The sequence below is a fragment of the Haliaeetus leucocephalus genome, unplaced genomic scaffold (genome assembly GCF_000737465.1).
Source record: "Haliaeetus leucocephalus isolate CR32 unplaced genomic scaffold, Haliaeetus_leucocephalus-4.0 Scaffold406, whole genome shotgun sequence".
In the NCBI taxonomy this organism is placed as follows: Eukaryota; Metazoa; Chordata; class Aves; order Accipitriformes; family Accipitridae; genus Haliaeetus; species Haliaeetus leucocephalus.
Window position 1 is genome coordinate 4,415,740 of NW_010972842.1, and position 18,393 is coordinate 4,434,132.

An 18,393-nucleotide genomic window follows, 5' to 3' on the forward strand; every position below is an offset into this window, starting at 1 on the left:
AAGAGAGACTAAAGGGAATCTGGTTCAACATCTTCTGACTTTTAAATGCCCAAATTGCAATCTACATAGCACAGCATTAAGCACATGAAAGGGGAATGTGTCCCTCTATCCATACTTAAAATAGACCCCTTGATGACTGGCATCTTCTTTGTCTAAGTGTTGCCTTGTTGCCTGTGGCTGAGGTTCAGCCCTGTGCAAATGTCCAGAACCGCTTTGGTTGAGGACACACTACACAGCACATAACCTCCACCAAAATCCTATTAGTTTCCCAAAAGAAGTCCTCCGAAGGGACAAATCTTTTAGAAAATAGAATAGTACTATTTAAACATAGTATTTCCAATAACACTGGGTCTCTCACTGGACAGTGTAAACAAGTTTTGGAAGGAGGGGAAGAATGTTCCCAGCAGTCGCAGCATTTCACATGTAACCTTGTGTCTAACCATCTTTTATTAGCAGGCTGGAATCAGTTCCTGCATCAGTGCTTGGATTTTCTGGATTGCTTCCCTAAATCAGCTAGTCTTTCAGGCTGTGTAAAAGCCTTGGTATTAGTGGGCTTTGTACTACACTCCAGAACATCAAACATGTAGCAACTGCCACAACTAACTTGTAAGAATTTATAGGTGGGATCACAGGAGCTCTTTCAATTAAATTACAGCAGTCTGAGAAGGACATGTCCCCAGACACTCATTTCTGCCCTTGAACTCGAGATTACAGCCTCTACAGGAGGGCTCTGGGATGGAGGGTGGATCCACTTTAGTGCACACTCACTGAAATGTGCACGTCTGGTTTGAATCATCTTCAGCGGTGACTTAACGTCACTGGAATAGATCAGGTGTGTTGATGTTGTCTCTAATAAAGTCTTGTGTTAGCTGGGAAGTACTTTACAGTTGAAAGGGGCTACTCCTGGAGCCAAAAGGGGCTACAAAGGGTGAAGGTGAAGCTCGACAGTGACACAGCCTTGTAACATCACTTGGAGGGTGTGAACTGCACTCAGCAGGGTATATGATGAGCAGCACTCCCAGATAACCATTATCCCCAGCACTTAGTAATAGACAGCTGGAGTTTGGGAGAAAGATGTAATGTATTCAAATCCCACAGCTGTTTCCAAAGTGATCATGCCTTTACTGTTGCAAAGCACATCAGATTGAACTTTGAAACTGTGGAGATCCACATTTAAGGAGCACCTTATTGCTGAATGGTACTATTGCACAAACGATGTCAAGACAGTTTCTTACGCACAAAGATTTATTAGGGTGGTCCATACCTCGTGGGATACATGCATTATAAGAGTGCAAGTTACTTCTCAGACAAAATAAAAACTAAAAGAAAGAGAGAGAGAAAGGGAAGGGGAGGGATAAAGGAAAAGGATGGAGAGAAGGAGAAGGAGAGGGGCAGAAGGAGAGGGCGAGAGGGAGCGGGAGGGAAGCTGTCCCCTGTAGCCAGCCAGCAAGAGCAGCAACAGTCCTCCTCTGGATGCTCTCTCCAGTGCAACAGGTAGCAACACCGAAGATGTCAAGGAGGATGATTTCCATCATGCTTTTCCCCTCAGTACTTTCCATTGTGATTTGCTCAAAGTCCCTTGTACTTGTTCCAGTTTATGATGCTGTTAGCACCGATTGGAATATGCTAATTAGGTGTAAGTGCTGTATATCCATTGGCTGTTAAGTTTCTGTGTGCAAATATTATTGGATAATATTAATCCCATATTTAAATGACTGCTATTTTCTGTGCTCTGTGTTATTGCTTTTTCTCCGCTGTAAACTAAAATCTGCAAAACAAGAGGTGAAGGAAAGGCGGGGGGAAAGGGTGCAATTCTCACACCGATGGTGGTCACCTCCCACAAGAAGCCACCCTAACAGCAATACAGGGGTTTGCAGGCACAAGGTCATGAGGCCAAAGGCACCAGAAGGACACATGGGGAAAACGCTGCCACAGTGACTCTGGAGAAACGTGGCATGGCACCTCGGGGGAGAGATTGAATCAGTAAGGTTGAGAGAAGAAGGCACCTAGGGCACTATAGACAGTACTGTGATGCTGACCATCTTCAAAGCAGAACAGGATTAGCAGAGACACGATTGCATTTTCAATTTCTTCTGTGAGAAAGTCTCACCTAATAGTGTGAACACCGCCCTGGAATACAAATAGAAAGTCAGCAAACAGACCTGAACCAAGTCGTTTCTTCTCTGACGGTTAAAAAAAAAACCCAAGCAAAAAGTAATAATAAATGAACCGACTGGCGTACATCTGTGGAGTGATGCAGATTAAACAGTGTCTATGAGAAGCAATCATTAATATTTATAAAGAATCTCAGCAGCAGCAGCCAAAGGATGAAGGGAATCTTCAGAAAATTTCAGACTAGCAATAAAACAAGTTAGGGTTATAAGAATGACAAGTTTGCATATGAAAGGAAAATGTATCAATTTCCTGAAGGTCTTGTAATATATGTTCCTCCACAGTTCCAGTATTCTTACATTCAGAGAGTGAAGACATTTTTTAAATAAACCATTGCACTGAGATCTGACAGGTTTTGGTGACTTGGGAAATCAGTACTGGGAATCTTTAGTCAAGCCCTGCAAAATATATCAAGAAGTTCAACTAAAATACAGTCAAAATGAGTTCGCATACAAAGCTTTCAAAAGAAAAATGACTCTGGCAGTAAAAAAAATGTAGAAAAATTGTTCCCTCTTTCCTACAGAACTGCTGTTTGTTACAGACACAGTCACTGAGTGCTCAGATGAGATTCCCACAAGTTAAGCAGCAGAGGGAATATTCCCCTCCATAAATTGTTCCATGCAGCAAATTTTATATGTAGAAGTTTTATAAACCAAAAGTGCCTAAAAGCTTTTGCTGCGTGAAATGCAGTGGAAAAAAAGTGTTCTGGTGTAAAAGTCTGTAAAAGAGGAACAAAGGAAAGCAGCTAGTACCAAAGCTGAAGAAGGGGTCACTTCCTCTTGCTGCCAGCAGCAGTGTGCATCCATGTTAACGCATTACTACACTTGAATCTCTGGGGCCCTTTAATTCATGAGAAATTAATTTCTGTGTAAAAAGCTATCGCTTGTCCTATACAAAGCTTTCATTTCCATTTAAATATGTCATAATAATAACAAGCCGCATAGGCTTTTCACCTTGGAAGCAAGCTAAGAACATTGACAGAAAAGTGTGCTTTTGCATAGCCTGACATTTTTCCTGCCTTACCTGCCATGCTCATACTCTCTGCTTCAGGCAACCGTGTTTCTGTCAAAGGGCCACAGTTCTCACTTTGCTCTGTAGCTGTGTTTTGCCCCCAGCATATCCCCCAGACACAGACCTCAGGCTTCCCCGACCGCACACAGCTGGGTCCAGAAAGGGAAAATACTGCCAAGGAGGTCAGAGCAAATTTCTCATTCCCCTTCAGCAGTGACAAATGCTATCAAAACTCATGTCTGAGAGAAATAATACAGGGCTTTTCTTAAATTATATTGTATTCAGAGCTAGGGTCAAGCAGAAGCCAAATTAAATGGATTAATCTTACTAGAACTACTTCAATAATGAGTTGCTGTGACATGATCTTTCCTTCAGAGATTTCAAGCAAAAATAATTTTCGTGTCTGGCTAAAATGACTGTTTGGGGCAGCACACAGTTTATTTTGTTTCTGGGAGACCATGAACAATGTCTTAAATATCATAAAAATAAACAGACACAGCTCCAGAACAAATGTGCATCTAAGACATATGAATATAATTAAGCTTTTATCTCCAGAAACAAATGGTAGGAGGTATGGGTTGTAACTGCAGTAGTTTTAGACAGATGGGATTGATTTATTTCCCTGTAAACGGTACACCTGAAATACTTGAAAAAGAAGATACAATACCACTCTGCATTTTCAAGGTCACCAGCAAATAGCACGCAATGCATTGACACCCAGATGGATGAATGATTGCATTAATGGCACAGTGACAGAGGCAAAGTGACAGCTTAGATTTTGGCAGATGCAATGTCAGAAAACCAAGAAAATGTTGCTCCATTCGTGACAGGCATGAGTGTGAAAAGATTTGTACATCTCTTCAGGATGAAATACACCCAAACAGAGAGGCATTTGATCCCTTTGTTACAGATCTTAAGTCCCAGTTTCATTCATTTCATTTCCGCCACCTATAAAGGGCATTTTCAAATAAGAGCACATAAATTCAGGTATGTGTGTCCTGTCAGTGTTGGTGAATACTTTACTGATAAATCCTCCTGTGCCACATGAGAATGGCCACTCCAGTTTCAGTGGCTTGGAATTGACCATATTTGACCAGAAAGAATATCTTCAAAAGAGGCTACAATAAGTAATATCTCAATACTCATGATTTGGTGATTTTATAACCTAGTAAAATGGAAATATCCTATGAAAATCTTTGCTACAGCAATAATAATTGAGTTAAATGTAAATGAAAGATCCATAGCTGATAACAGAAAAGATAAAAAAATAGATAAAATACAAACATTACTAGAGGCAGAAAATCACCAGGCTGTGAATATTGTCTTTTGAAGACAAAGCCACATTTGGCCAGTGATTCTGGTAATGATAAGGATAATCTTGAGGCAAGCTGCAAAAATGCAAAAGACCATCCATCTGCACATAGTCACTTAATGTACAATGCCCTAAATTTTATTCCACTATACACATATACACACAGACATGAACACTAGACTACAAGAATGTTAGGGCCTCAGAATCAAGTGGTTAAATGGACTAGCACCAATCATATGCTAATCTGGATAATCATAATGCACACCATGTCACACATATTGGTAGACAATGTAGAAGCCTGTATCTTCCCTGTGCCTACAATAAGGATTAAATTTAATGCCTGATTGCTGCTATTTTTTCTGAGACCTTTGTGTCATTCAGTACATAGAGTTAAAAAACTTTCTCTAATTGTTTGATGATCAGCTTAATGCTTTAGCTGTTGCATGCCAATCAAACTTTGCATTGAACATGAGAATTCATCGTGGACTTCCTCTATACTATTTTTCTTGCCAATATCTGAGCATTGAATACATATAAATGCATTTTCACAGCATCCTGTTGAGATAGTGGATGTTAAGAGCTGGTTTGGAGTTGCACATTGCTTGATTTTTCAGAGTATTTATCCTTATACATAAATTTGTACCTATAAAACAAAATACACACTCCTTTTTATGCCATAGCATACAAAGAGGGAAAGATGGTTTTACCCTCAAGCTTTTGATGATATTTCAGATTATCTGGACTTAGACTTTCAAATGTAATGATATAAGAACTGGCACCCTGAGGTCAGCTGTGGCAAGTTAGTGTAAAGAGCTGAATGCAGATCAGAACTGCCCATAGTAGCCTGTGTTGCTGAGGAACACATGGTCACACTGTGTACTATTTCAAGTTTCCTAACAGTTGTAAATCTTTTGGCTAAATATATCCAAATATACTTCTGTCCTGTGTTTCCCACTGTGCTCTAGTTGGGAAATGATTAAAAATATACAAAAGTATTGAAAGATTGCCAGAAAGCTGTATTTGAGTGCACTGCTTTCCTGCAGAACTTCTAATAAGAGATAAGTCGCATACACAGTCTCACTAAGGACTGGTGAGAAAGCAAGATAAGTCTACAATGATGCATATTCATGTGTTACATGAAGAGCGGAAGCCTGGCATTTCATGTGATTTCCTATATCCTAATTAACCAGCTAAACAGAAAATCATCTAAACCAAACTGGAATATCTGTGAACACTCTTAAAACCATCAGTAGTTGGTTTTCATAATGATTTTAAAGTCTGCAGAACAATCTAATAATAATAATGATAGTCAATAATAAAATTATTTTTATTGCTTTAAATGACTGACTGCAGAACTGTGATTATACAAGCAGGCTTTTCTGCCCTTTTTGAGACCGACTGTCATGATGTAAAAAAGATCTACTCATGTGGTATCTTACTTGTACTGTCAATGGCTTCTAATGAGATCTTTCTAATAAGATTGCTCAATCCTTTACACAAATAGACTTTAGTATTCTTCATGTCAATACCTATCAGACAGGAAATATTTTCAGGTTATAACTGGAGCCGCACATTACTGTTAAATTCTGACAAATGATATATCATATCTATGTTGTTCATGTCAGTGCCACAGGCTAATCAATAGTGTACTTTTTGGGTCTTCATTGCTTTGGCCAAGCTAGAAACTTAGTCAAGCTTTAGTCATTCAGCGTCGCATTAAACGTAAGAAATGAACTTTTTCAGCCATTCGTCACCCATGGAACAGAGATATTCATGGAATGTTTTGAGGAGGATTTTTTCACACGTGTTGTCCATGGGAGGTACTCTGCTGGATCTCCTACTCAAAACCAAGGAAGACTGGTTGGGGCTGTGACAGTCAAGGGCAGCTTTGGCTGCAGTGACCACAAAGTGAACCCTGAGGGAAGTGAGAAAGGTAAGTAGCAGAGTACCTAGTGCAAGGGTATAGGGAAGATGAAGCCAGACTCTTCGTGAAGGTGCTCAGTGATAGGATGAGAGGCAAGGGTCACAAGTTAAAACAAGGCAAATTCTGAGTAGACAGACAGATTTTTTTTAACCCTGAAGGTAGTCAAAGACCAGAAGAGCTGGCCCAGGAATGGTGTGGAACCTCTGTCCTTGGTCCTGAGCAACCCCAGTTAGGTTGGACCTACTCCGGGTATCGGACTGGACCAGATAACCTCCAGAGGTCCCTTCCAACCTAAATTATTCTAAAAACTATGACTAAAGACCCTGGACTTTAGGAAAGTGGAGTTAGGCTTGTGTGAGGAGTTGTTAAATCGCTCCTCGTGGGAGGCTGTTCTCACAGGCAAAAATGCCCAGGGGAGTCAGCTGATCTCAAAGGACAATCTCCACGATGTGTAAGTACAATTCATCCCAGTTTGCAAGAAAATGGGCAGGAAGAGCAGAAGGCCCACTTGGCTAAATAAGAAATTCCTAAATTCCTAACTGAGCTAGATAATGACCAGACTGATGACTAGAAAAATTCAAATGCTACCCCTATCTTCAAAAAATGGCAAGAAAGAGGATTTGGGGAGCTATAGGCTGGTCAATCTAGCCTTAGCCCTGGGACGAATCTAGAGCAAATCCACATAGAAGTCATTCTACATGATGCTGAAGTGCTTATTCAAAAAGCCACAAACCATACATTCAAGGAAGCTTTGTGCAGTCTTCTCAATGGGCAGCTCTAGACAGCTATTAGATGCAAAATGAGTGTTGAGAAGATAATACAGCAGCCTGGATGTATTATTTAATAGATTAGGTTTTCAGCCTCCAGTTTTTAGTCTGAATGGTAGCCGAACGATCAGTGGGCTACTCACAGTTTTTCCTGTACTGAGGTATCAGCTGTATTGCTATGACGTTTGCATATTACTGAGTTGTCAAGAGGACATGGAAATTCCTTTTTTTTTTTTTCCCCCCACAAGTCTCAGCTTGTTGACTGAAGTCATGTTCAGACTGTCTTTTCTCCAGCTTCTCACTACTACTGCTACTTTCCTAGAGTGCTACTAAAGCTACTCCTGCTTTCCTAGAACAGTGACATTAATCAGGTCATCGAGCTAATCTGACAGAAAACTAACACACACCGCCAAAATGTGTCCATTACTCCTGAGGTGGTGTTTTTAAAATTATATCAGTTTGTGAACATGAATGCTAGATCCAACAAAAGGCAGGGAAGGATACAGACAGCTAGGAATAAGCCAAAGGTCATGGACCAATTTTCTCATTTTATTTCCCCGGCCCAGCTCCCATCAGTGTCAGCACAAGGGAGAGGCTGGGGATGTAAGATCATGAACAGCTACAGAAAGGAACTGCTTTTCTCAACAGCAGCAACCTGTTAGATTGACAACCGTACTCTAAGAAAACCCTGGCCATGTACAATAACTCTGCTTCAGGAGGAACACATTTATGCACAGAATCACCTGTTTGAAATGGTTTTGACTTCAAAGATTTAGTGTTATTGTTCATTATTTATCTTACTGTCCTGCTTAAGCTCTGTCTGAGATCAGGACCTCACTGTGCTAGATGTTGTACCTACCTAAAGAGATAACCTTACCTTCAAAATAGCTATGAGAGATGAGAGGTGGAAGGAAAGTGATTATTCCCCATTCACAAAAGGGAAACTGAGGCACCAAGTGATTCACAATTTTTTTTTTTTTTAATCCTAAGGAGTGTGGATGCTCAGTTCCTATCCATTTTAACAGAAGCTGAGTATTCAAAGACATGAAAAAGCTCTGTAAATACTACCCTGAATGGATTCCCAAAAGCCTCCCTGGAATGTAATGGCTCTTTTTTTTTACAAGCATTTAAAGTAGCATATGCATATATGCCTATGTTTGTGCAACTTTCTGGCTTTCAGCAAGCAGCCAGCTCAGCATATCTTTGCCTGAGCTGGATTTATTTGTACTGCTCTGTAGAATATCACATAATCCATTTACAGGACAGTGTGTAAATGTTTTGGGTAATACACAGGCTGAACAGTTTATCCTTATATACTTACTCAGACATGGGCCCTGTAAACTGCTCAGCTTGCTCCACCAGCTGAATTTTCTAAATGTCATGGTCAGCTGTTTGAGATTTGTAGGACACCACGGGCAAATTTTCCACGCTGCTTTCAGTGCCAATGGTCCCTAGGAAATTCTCTCTTTGCAGGGCATTGCCAGTGTCCAAATTGCAGGCACCAGACTACACAGTCACCCATTAGCCACAGGCTTGGCCACTCCAGCCTCTTCTCTGGCCATCCTAGAAATACTGGATGCCAAAGCTGCCCCCAGCCAGCCAGACTGTCCCTCACACATCTATGCATATATAGGAGACTTAAAGAAGACGTACATGTAATAGTCTTGAAGTCACTAGAAAGTTTGCCACCTGTCTTGGCTGTCCAATCACCCAGTTTCACCCTTTCCTCTCAGTCAAACCTGCAATCGATAAAGGACATTTCTGCTTGGAATATGACCCACATCCGTGTCCACACAAATCCCAGTGAAGATTTCACGTAATGTTGGGAGTGAAACGAAGTAAGCTACATCCTGATGTGTGCGGTAGATTACTTGAGAGAAGAGAGGAAGGAGGCAGGCTAAGAAAAGAGAGCTGAAGGACACAAGAGCTTTCTGGAGATGTTTTGGGCTTAGGAGACAAGACTCAGAGTGAGAATTAGAAGGAAGAGAAGAATATGGTAAAAGGCAATCAACAATCAAAGACAGGCAAAAGAGGCTGATTGTAACTCGGTTGACTTTAAGCTAATAAATTGAAGAAACTGTGAGTGGAAGAAATGAAGGAAAACAAGAAGCAGAGCAGCCTCGTTCTCCTACAGAAGCATTAGCTGACTGAGGGGGAGGCCCCTGAGCTGGATACCTCAGCCCTGCAGGTAGCCGTCACATAGTCTTCCCTTCCCAGCTTCACCAAGGAGGCATGATTAATACAACATTAGCTGTAAGCAGACAGCCCTAACTTTCTGGAGGATCCCTTCTGAAATCACATCACCTCTGAACTCTGCTCAGCTATTATACATTGACTGTGTTATGTCTTGACAGACACTTGTTATAGGGAAAAGATGTTCAATTCACATAGTTTAAATAAAATCAAGATCAAAGCTACACATAATTGATTGCCAGCCAGTGAGCTCGGGATCAATACCACTCAAAATCAAGACCAGCAATACAACAGATATACCACAATACCAGACACTTAGAAAATGTTAACATATACCTACAAATTTCTAACCACCCCCCTATGACAAATACTAAAAAGTTCTACTCCCTCTGATACATGCCAGCACCCAAACACACTTGGGTGCACGCACATCCCACGTGCCCTCACCTGTGTGGGTTATATGCACCAGACTCTCCTGAGAGTGAGGGTTGCCCCGCTTGCACATCCCTCCCGTTGCAGATGTGGGTGCTCCACATCCCATGCTGCTCCCTACAGCCCCCTAATTCAAAGCCGGTCACAGATCATCCCACAAGGTCATCTAAGCTCGCTCGAGGAGTGGGTCCTTCCTTGGTGCACCCCACGCTGCCACTCCAGCTGATGGGTGCAGGCTGCTCATCACGTCCAAAGGGGAGGACATGCCGTCAGACAGAGGCAGAAATGGCAATGCTGGTGAGGCAGCTTCTGATAGTGTCAAACCAGATTTACACTATTGCTCCATTCCCACTCCAAGCGAGTGGGAACTCCCCACTGTTACAAATTTTCATCCTTATACTGCTTCTCAAGCTGACTCCTTTGTCTCAAAAGTCTTTTCCTAGTTCCCTGGTTCCTGTTTAATCTGGCCAACATTTAGGCTCCTCTTCAGCATGGTCAGTCGGGCAGACGCCCTCTCATAGAGTTTGGGGTATCTTACTTGCACACCCCATGTACACTCACACTCCCGTCCGACAGCAGTTGTTATTCAGGCCACCCTGCCAAGGGTGGGCTGTGCAGGCACCCCTGAAAATGCTGCTGGCACAGCGCCTCAGCTGCCAGATTATACTTGATGAGCCTATCACAGCCTCAGGGAAACTTCTGTGAAGATGCCAGTAAAGTCTGTGAGGAGATAACTCATGTTCCCTGTGGAAACTGAGCCCCAGACACAGGCAAAGCAGTGCTCCACAACCTTAGTCCAAACGTCGGGGTACTGGGATCATCCCGAGGGTGCCTTGCTGAACCCTTCATCACACGGATCCCCAGACACACAACTGAACGAAGAAGACAGAGCTACCAGCTACGGCTGCAGAGCCACTGCCAGCACCTTCCTCAAGCAATAAACACGAAAGAAACCCCCTGGTTTCTGCTTGCCTGTTGTTAAGATATGTGCAAAGGTCGGTTGTCAAGTTCGTCGAGCTGTTTATTTCAAACACACCAGAAAGCTATTTTATTACCAGACTTCACTGCAGTCAGTCTTTGGTGCTTTATATAGCAGGTACAGTAGAAATACCGTAAATAAATGGAGAGGCAGTTTGAAATGGGGTTTGGTGCCTTACTGTCAAAATAAGAATTTCTAAATGTTCCCTGAGTATTTTCTATCTAAAGGGTCCATAAAGTTATAATGTTCTTTTCATTTCCTCAAAGTACTAGAAAAAAGAAATGGTTTAAAATGTCAAGGTCTTAACAAGGTAAGTGGGTTGAGGAGTATCAGGGTGTGTGATAGAGAAAGAGAAAGAGACTACTGGAATCGCACCCTACTTTCCCCGAGACAGGCCCGTCAGGCAGACAGGACGCGTGATACGGAGGATTCCCTGTCCTCTCTCCACCTGGCTGAACGCCGTGACTCAAGGGATGGGGGCAACGGCCACGAGTTCCCGCCCGGTGCAGCAGGTGCGTCTCCTCTGTGACCACCCCACCGTTCCAGGTGCCCTCGCATAGTAGGTACGAGGCTCTGCAAGTGGAACCGAACAACGCCGAGGACGATGGTTCATTGAGCCTGGAGGTGTCACCGAGGTTAAGTCAGCCTACGCTCTGCGTCAAAACCGCTTCCGTAAAGAAAAACAGACGGGACATTGTCATAGGAGACTCCCTTCTGAAGGCAACAGAAGGCCCAACATGCAGACCAGACCCGCTTCTTAGGGACGTCTGCTGTGTCCCTGGGGTCTGGGTTAAAGATGTGAAGAGAAAACTTCCTACCCTGGTACGTCCCTCAGATCATTATCCATTACTGATTTTTCATGTAGGCAGCGATGAAGTTAAACAAGTCCAAGGGCAATCAAGAGAGACTTCAGGGCCTTGGGATGACTGGTTAAGGGATTGGGAGCACAAGTAATGTTCTCCTCTAGCCTTCCAGTTGCAGGGAATGATGAAGGACGAAATGGGAAGAGCCAGCAGATCAATACCTGGCTCCGAGCCTGGTGTCACCAGCAGAATTTTGGTGGTTTTGATCATGGGTCAGTCTACACAACACCAGGCCTGCTGGTGACAGACAGGGCACACCTGTCTTGAAGGGGGAAAAGGAACTTTGCACAGGAGTTAGCAGGGCTCATTGAAGTGGCTTCAGACTAGATTTGAAGGAGAAGAAGGATGAAACCAGGCTCACTAGAGGTAAGCCTGGGGGCAGCATGCCAATGTTTGAGGGACGGTGTGTTAGCGAGGTCCTTCGGTCTGCTGGGTCAGTGGAGGTAGGGGATGGAGAGCCATGCAGCAGCAAAGATGCAAGGATTATTGTTATGTTAGAAACCACGGAAGCACCTGAGAATGGTCACATAGCAATTAAGGCTTCCCCCACTAAAAGGTGGCAGAATCAATAGCCCAACTGAAGAAGGCCAGCAGCATCCTGGCCTGTATCAGAAATAGTGTGGCCAGCAGAAGCAGGGAGGTGATTGTCCCCCTTTACTGGGCACTAGTGAGGCCACACCTCGAGTCCTGTGTTCAGTTTTGGGCCCCTCACTGCAGGAAAGACATTGAGGTGCTGGAGCGTGTCCAGAGAAGGGCAACCAAGCTGGTGAAGTGTCTAGAGAACAAGTCCTGTGAGAAGCGGCTGAGGGAACTGGGGTTGTTTAGTCTGGAGAAGAGGAGGCTGAGGGGAGACCTTATCGCTCTCTACAACTGCCTGAAAGGAGGGTGTAGTGAGGTGGGTCCTGGTCTCTTCTCCTAAGTAGCAAGTGATAGGACAAGACGAAATGTCCTCAGTTTGTGCCAGGGGAGGTTTAGATTGGGTATTAGGAAAAATTTCTTCACTCAAAGGGTTATCAAGCATTGTAACAGGCTGCCCAGGGAAGTGGTTGAGTCACCATCCCTGGAGGTATTTTAAAGATGTGTAGATGTGGACATGGTTTAGTGGTGGACTTGGCAGCGTTAGGTTAACAGTTGGACTTGATGATCTTAAAGGTCTTTTCCAACCTAAATGATTCTATGATTCTATATAAATCACCAAACCCATTAATATTTAATATTTAATGTTTAAATTAAATAAAGTTTCAATATATTTATCACACTTCCTTTGTTCACTAATCTGTCTCAAAGAAACAAGGACAAGAAATAATCTGTCACTTGGTTGTCACAAGGACGTTAGCCATCTTACTATTACTCCTCCATTTGTAAAAATCTAGCCTACTTGTCAGACAATTAGTGATAAGTGAATCCCCTTCTAATGCTGTCTGCCCCCGTTAAAGAAGAAAAATGTTCTGTCTGTATCTCCCCCATCATGACCTTTCTCACTGAACATTTAGACTTATCCAGACAAGAAGGTCTTGCTACCCAAAACTCAGTTTTGTCACCCACAGTATTAACTTTTCCCACTCAGCGCTTATGTGGACCCCTCAAGGTGTCATGCCTGCTAATCCCTTACCCATCTTGCTGTCATTTTGGACATTTTTGAGACCGCTTTTCAAAGAATTATATCCCTCTGTGTGTGTGGAGCAGACAAGTAATACAGGGTAGCTTTAGGTAACTGTATTAGTCAGTTAACCTGTGTAGGCTGTCCAAATAGTTAACAGAAGGGTGATTTTTCTGGAGAACATCTCCAAATATTGAAGATAGGCTCCTGCTCTGACCTGCCCTCTGTCCTCCCCTCAACTACATATGAAACCTCCCATCTGGGTCTCCTATGCCATCTCTGCCACAGGGCTGGTGTACCCTCACCAGCCTGATTCTCCAGCCATTCAGGCTGAGAAAATGCTGGAGGACAGCACGGTCACTTCTCTGATTTGTGGATACAAGGACATATTCAACATGGAGGCAGAAAGGGTGAGGAGAGTATGGTGTCCTCCTCCCACTGCCACGTTCAGATGTGGCCGGGCTTGTACCTGACCCAAAGAGTGAAATCAAAATCAAGCACTGCCAGGATCAAGAGTAGAGCTGTGGCCTAAATTAGATCTTGCCTTCCAAAATACATACCAAGAGTAAGGCAGCATGAACTTTTGTGGGCCAGGTTCAGGCAATCAGACACAATGAGTGACTCCAGAGAGCTGAGTGATCATTTTCACTTTATTCACTAAACCTCCGTTCTAGCAGTGTGCTAGTAGCAGGTCAGCAGTAGTGAGGAAGTAGCTCTGAGAACGCATGCAGACCAATCTTCCCATCCTGTTAAAATTCTTGCTGCCAAAAAGTAGAAATAAATAGAAATAGCATAAATTGCAATCTGAGAACAAAACAAAACAAAACAAGAAAACCTCAACAGGTCTGCAGGATCCATAAAAGGTTTTCCACTACATTGGCAGAACTTTGTAGTATTCTAAAAACTACTTCACGTAACTCTAGTTCAGATGCATTAAGTCACGATGAAATCCTGCACAGCAGACAGCTTCTTGACTATTTGTATACTAGCATAACTCAAGTGTGCTTGGGAAATATAATACACAAGTGTTATGGTCTTAGAAAATTGACAGTGAAAAATAGAGTAAATGAGCATCCTTAAATTCTCCATCAGTAGGTCTTGCCTAGTTACAAACACAGGGCATTGAGCCAAAAATAGAATTGATGAAGCTTATGATCTATGCAGCATACTCTGCTGGACAAGTCCCTGAGCAACCTGAACTAATTAGACCTGTTCTGAGCAGGGGGTTAGATTCCATCTCCTCCAGACATCCTTTCTAACCTAAATAATTGTATGATTCTGTGATACAATATCTAGACCTTTTCATTTAAAGTTAATCCTAGTATAAGTTAGTACAAATTCTCAATTTTTGATGGGCATGTTTTTCATAAAGGAACAGCATGAAATGCAATACTTCAACACATTTCTGGAGAAAATGATTGAGTGTTGCGACGTAGGACTTACCTCTCAGTAATGTGCCTTTTCAATGAACTATGCCGTCTCCTGTAGGATGCATTTCCTGTGGGAAGAATACCAGGTCATTTTCTTTATTATACTGTGAAGTACCTGTGTGCTAAAAATTGCCGGAACCCCCAGTTCATATTGCTAGCATGCCACTTGGTATGACAAATTCCAAAACATAAAGGCATTATTTACACACGGAGGTTTTTCATATTATTATTCCATGATAGATTTATGATTCAACAATCATGTTGCCTGGTTATTAACTTCTTTTTCATTTGCATTTGAAGTCCAAGAAGTTTTAGCTTGTAATTCTTTTTCACATAATGCGGGTTTTAGTAGCTATTCAGAAGAACAGTGTATCTAGCAGAAATATCCTTCAGAAGCTCAGTTGGCCGTAACAGCATAAAGGAGACACAAAACTGACATAGACATATGGTTACAGAGGGGTTATAACACTATCTATATTTGCTGAGTCCCCAGTCATCTCTGCGGTCATTTCAAGAGGTGGTATGAGGGCTGAGCAATGACTACCCAGACAGTGATCTCAGAGCATTCTTCTGAAATCTGTGGTATACCCTGTCCTTTCGTATTTGGTAGCACGTTGGGCCAACTATTCTCCCGGCGGCAGAGTTGTTTAAATAATGCATATTTTTTAAGCTAGGGAATTGACAACAATATTAAATTGAGATCAATTCAAAATGGAGAGATTCTTCTAATTTATTGAAAGATAAAATTGAAAACAAATAATCTTGTTTCATTTTTGCAGATGAATCCTTATTTATTTTTTCATGAATTTATAAACTTTAAATACAAACCTGATCATTCTGACATTTTGCAGTCTTTTTCTTACACCTTTTTAGCTGAAACCTTTCACCGAACTTGAACCAAATTCTCCAATTGATTTGATTCTCTCAGACAAAACCAACAAACAAAGCCCGCACTCATCGTCCCCTACAGCATCAAATGAAGGATTCCCAGGAAATCCCATAAATTCCTTTATGATGATAGCTACAAACTATAAAAAAAAGGAATACTTTATACACACTTCTCTGGCAATGTTAAAGGAAAGTCAAAAGTAATCTTTATCTCAAATCTGAGGAATAACCCAGTAAGGAGGATGGGAGACAGCTGTTCTGGCCTCACGAATGCTTACTGACGCCTGCCCATTTTCCTCTAGTAATCACGCGCTTGACCACAAATCCACAGCAAATATCCAGTCCTGCTGCGGGTCTTGCTCGGACCCGTCGTCCTGGCTCCGTCTGCAGCCGAGCCCCAGTGTCTGCCGCCCCAGCACCCAGTGCCTGAGCTGGCTTCTGATTTCCAGCCCTATTTCTTCTTCCCGCTTGCAGGTCCCCTTGGCGGTTGAACTGGGGCGAATACCACTAGCAAGGTACCACAATCTAGCACACTCGCAATCAAATTGAGGGATAAAACTACTTTCACAGTTCACTTTCTTCAAACAGAGATCAGAGACAAGCCCTCAACATGTAATTGGATCCTTATTAGTTTGAGAAGCCTCCGTTCATTTAATTGACATTCAATAAGACGAGTATAGCATGCTTAATGAAAATAGGGATGATTTATCGGCACTTTTATTTAACACCCAGTTTCTTTGACGTAGGCTGGCTTGTTAGGATATTAAAATTAGAACTGAGACAACCTTACAAGCTTCACACTCTTACAACTTGCTGTAGTTCCCATTTAAGAATACTTTATAAAAGAATTAATGTTGTTGCCCTATAACAAATTTCTCAGAATAAGCCATCAACATGCTTTTCCAAATAGACATACACAAAAATAGTGAGAACCTTAACAGCTGAAGCTATTAAGCTAGGTTGAAGTGAGGAAGTGGACTCACTGGTATCCTTGGTACCGTTCCTGTTTATTCTCCATGATTATTGTATTCTCATCTTTATTTAAAGCAAACTTTTAAGGCTCTCACTCCTTTCCCCCCCCGTCTCATTTCTTTCTTTGCTTACCCATTTCAGTCCCACGATTTTCATATTCAGGAAGACAAACACAAGTACCTTTAAGAATGAGAATATAGTATAACTAATTCGTATTTAAAGTTATACCTGTAATTAATGTCTGTTCTTCAATAAACAAGCTGTTCTTTTAAAGGCTTACACTTCAAAAGCTATTTTTGCTAAGATTGCACATATCTTGGCCTCTTTCTTTAACCACACAACTATGGGTATCTAAAATACATATTGTATATCACACTACATTGCAACTTGAAGATATCGGAAAGGTTCACAGTAGTATTTGTTCCATGGGTAGTTGATGAAGGCAGAAAGAGATGCACTCATTTACTTGCGAGCGTTAATTGCCAGTGCAGTGTTGCTCTTTTGGAGTCATGTTTTGGTATCTGGGCTGAGACTGCTGAAGGATGGGACAGGCTGGAAATCTCTGTGTTCAACAGCTGATGTATAGAGTGAAAATAAAACAAACTATGTTAGGAAAATATTCATAATTTCAGATTACTGTCCGACTGAAAATGATTCACAGTTTCAATCTTTGGCCACCTGATAATGTTGCGTTTAATCTTAAATAAAGTGGTGAATATTTTATGGAAGGAATAGTTTTTATCTGTTTATACAGAACTCGGTATAATCATCTTTCAAAGACTGTTTTAAAGGCCTTTTTCATAGTGTAGATGATAAGGGGATAATGAAGAGAATAACTGGTTTATATAACATTCTCTCCCTGTCTGACAAACAAATCAGTAAGGACTAGAAATCCACTTATATGGCCACATACCCCTCACATAAGAATAAGATGTATATCACCCTTTCCTCCAGAAATTATGTAGAGCATGCCAGGGACCAGGGCAGTCCCTGAGGACAGTTCACAAGGGTTCTCCTAGACCCCTGCATTACTTGGAATCCTGATGTCTTCAGCCAGACCTAAGATTAGGATCCCCAAAAGGTGGCAGGTTGTTGTCACCCACTAGATACTCATTGGCTTTGAGTCAATCATTGAAACTTTAATTTCGAACAGAACAATCTCAAACTTCAGAAAAAAAAAACAAGGCTTGGGAAGAAAGAGGTGCCAGATTGTTCAGGCAGCAATCAGTTTCAAACCACAGACATTAAAAAAAAAAAAAGTCATATAAGCAGCTTAAAATTTGAACTGTTCATCTGCCAAGGAACAAGCTGCAAACTTTAATAGTTATTACGTAGTTTGTAGATGTTCTCAGGGAGGGAGGAAAAAATTAGCACAAATGCTTCTGTAATTGTGTCATACAAATTGGCATTGTTCACTGACCCTCAAACCTATATTTTCATCTCTCTGTTACAATTTGCTGTTCTGTAGCATATGTGCTGCAGAAAGCTTGCTTAGTAACTGCCTGTCTTCTGCAGCCTATGCTTCCTTAAATGCATTTGCTTGGTACTGAGGCAGACTGCAAATGTGCCACTCAATTACACAGCAACCGAACAACTGGCAGCACACACGATCATTGGGGTAACGTCACATAGCTTGGAAATGGTTCATAAACATCGTTCTGCCTGTGACACATTAAGGTGTTTGGAAATAGTGTTTTAAAGCCTACCCAGGGAGAAATAGTCCCGTGTTCTCCAGAGACCACAAAGGAAACCACAGGTTTTCACATGATGCAGCCTTTTGCCAAACCGCTCTTCAAACCAAGTAGATGCGATAAACTTGTTTGTTGATAGGGATGCTGTAGGATTGGGCA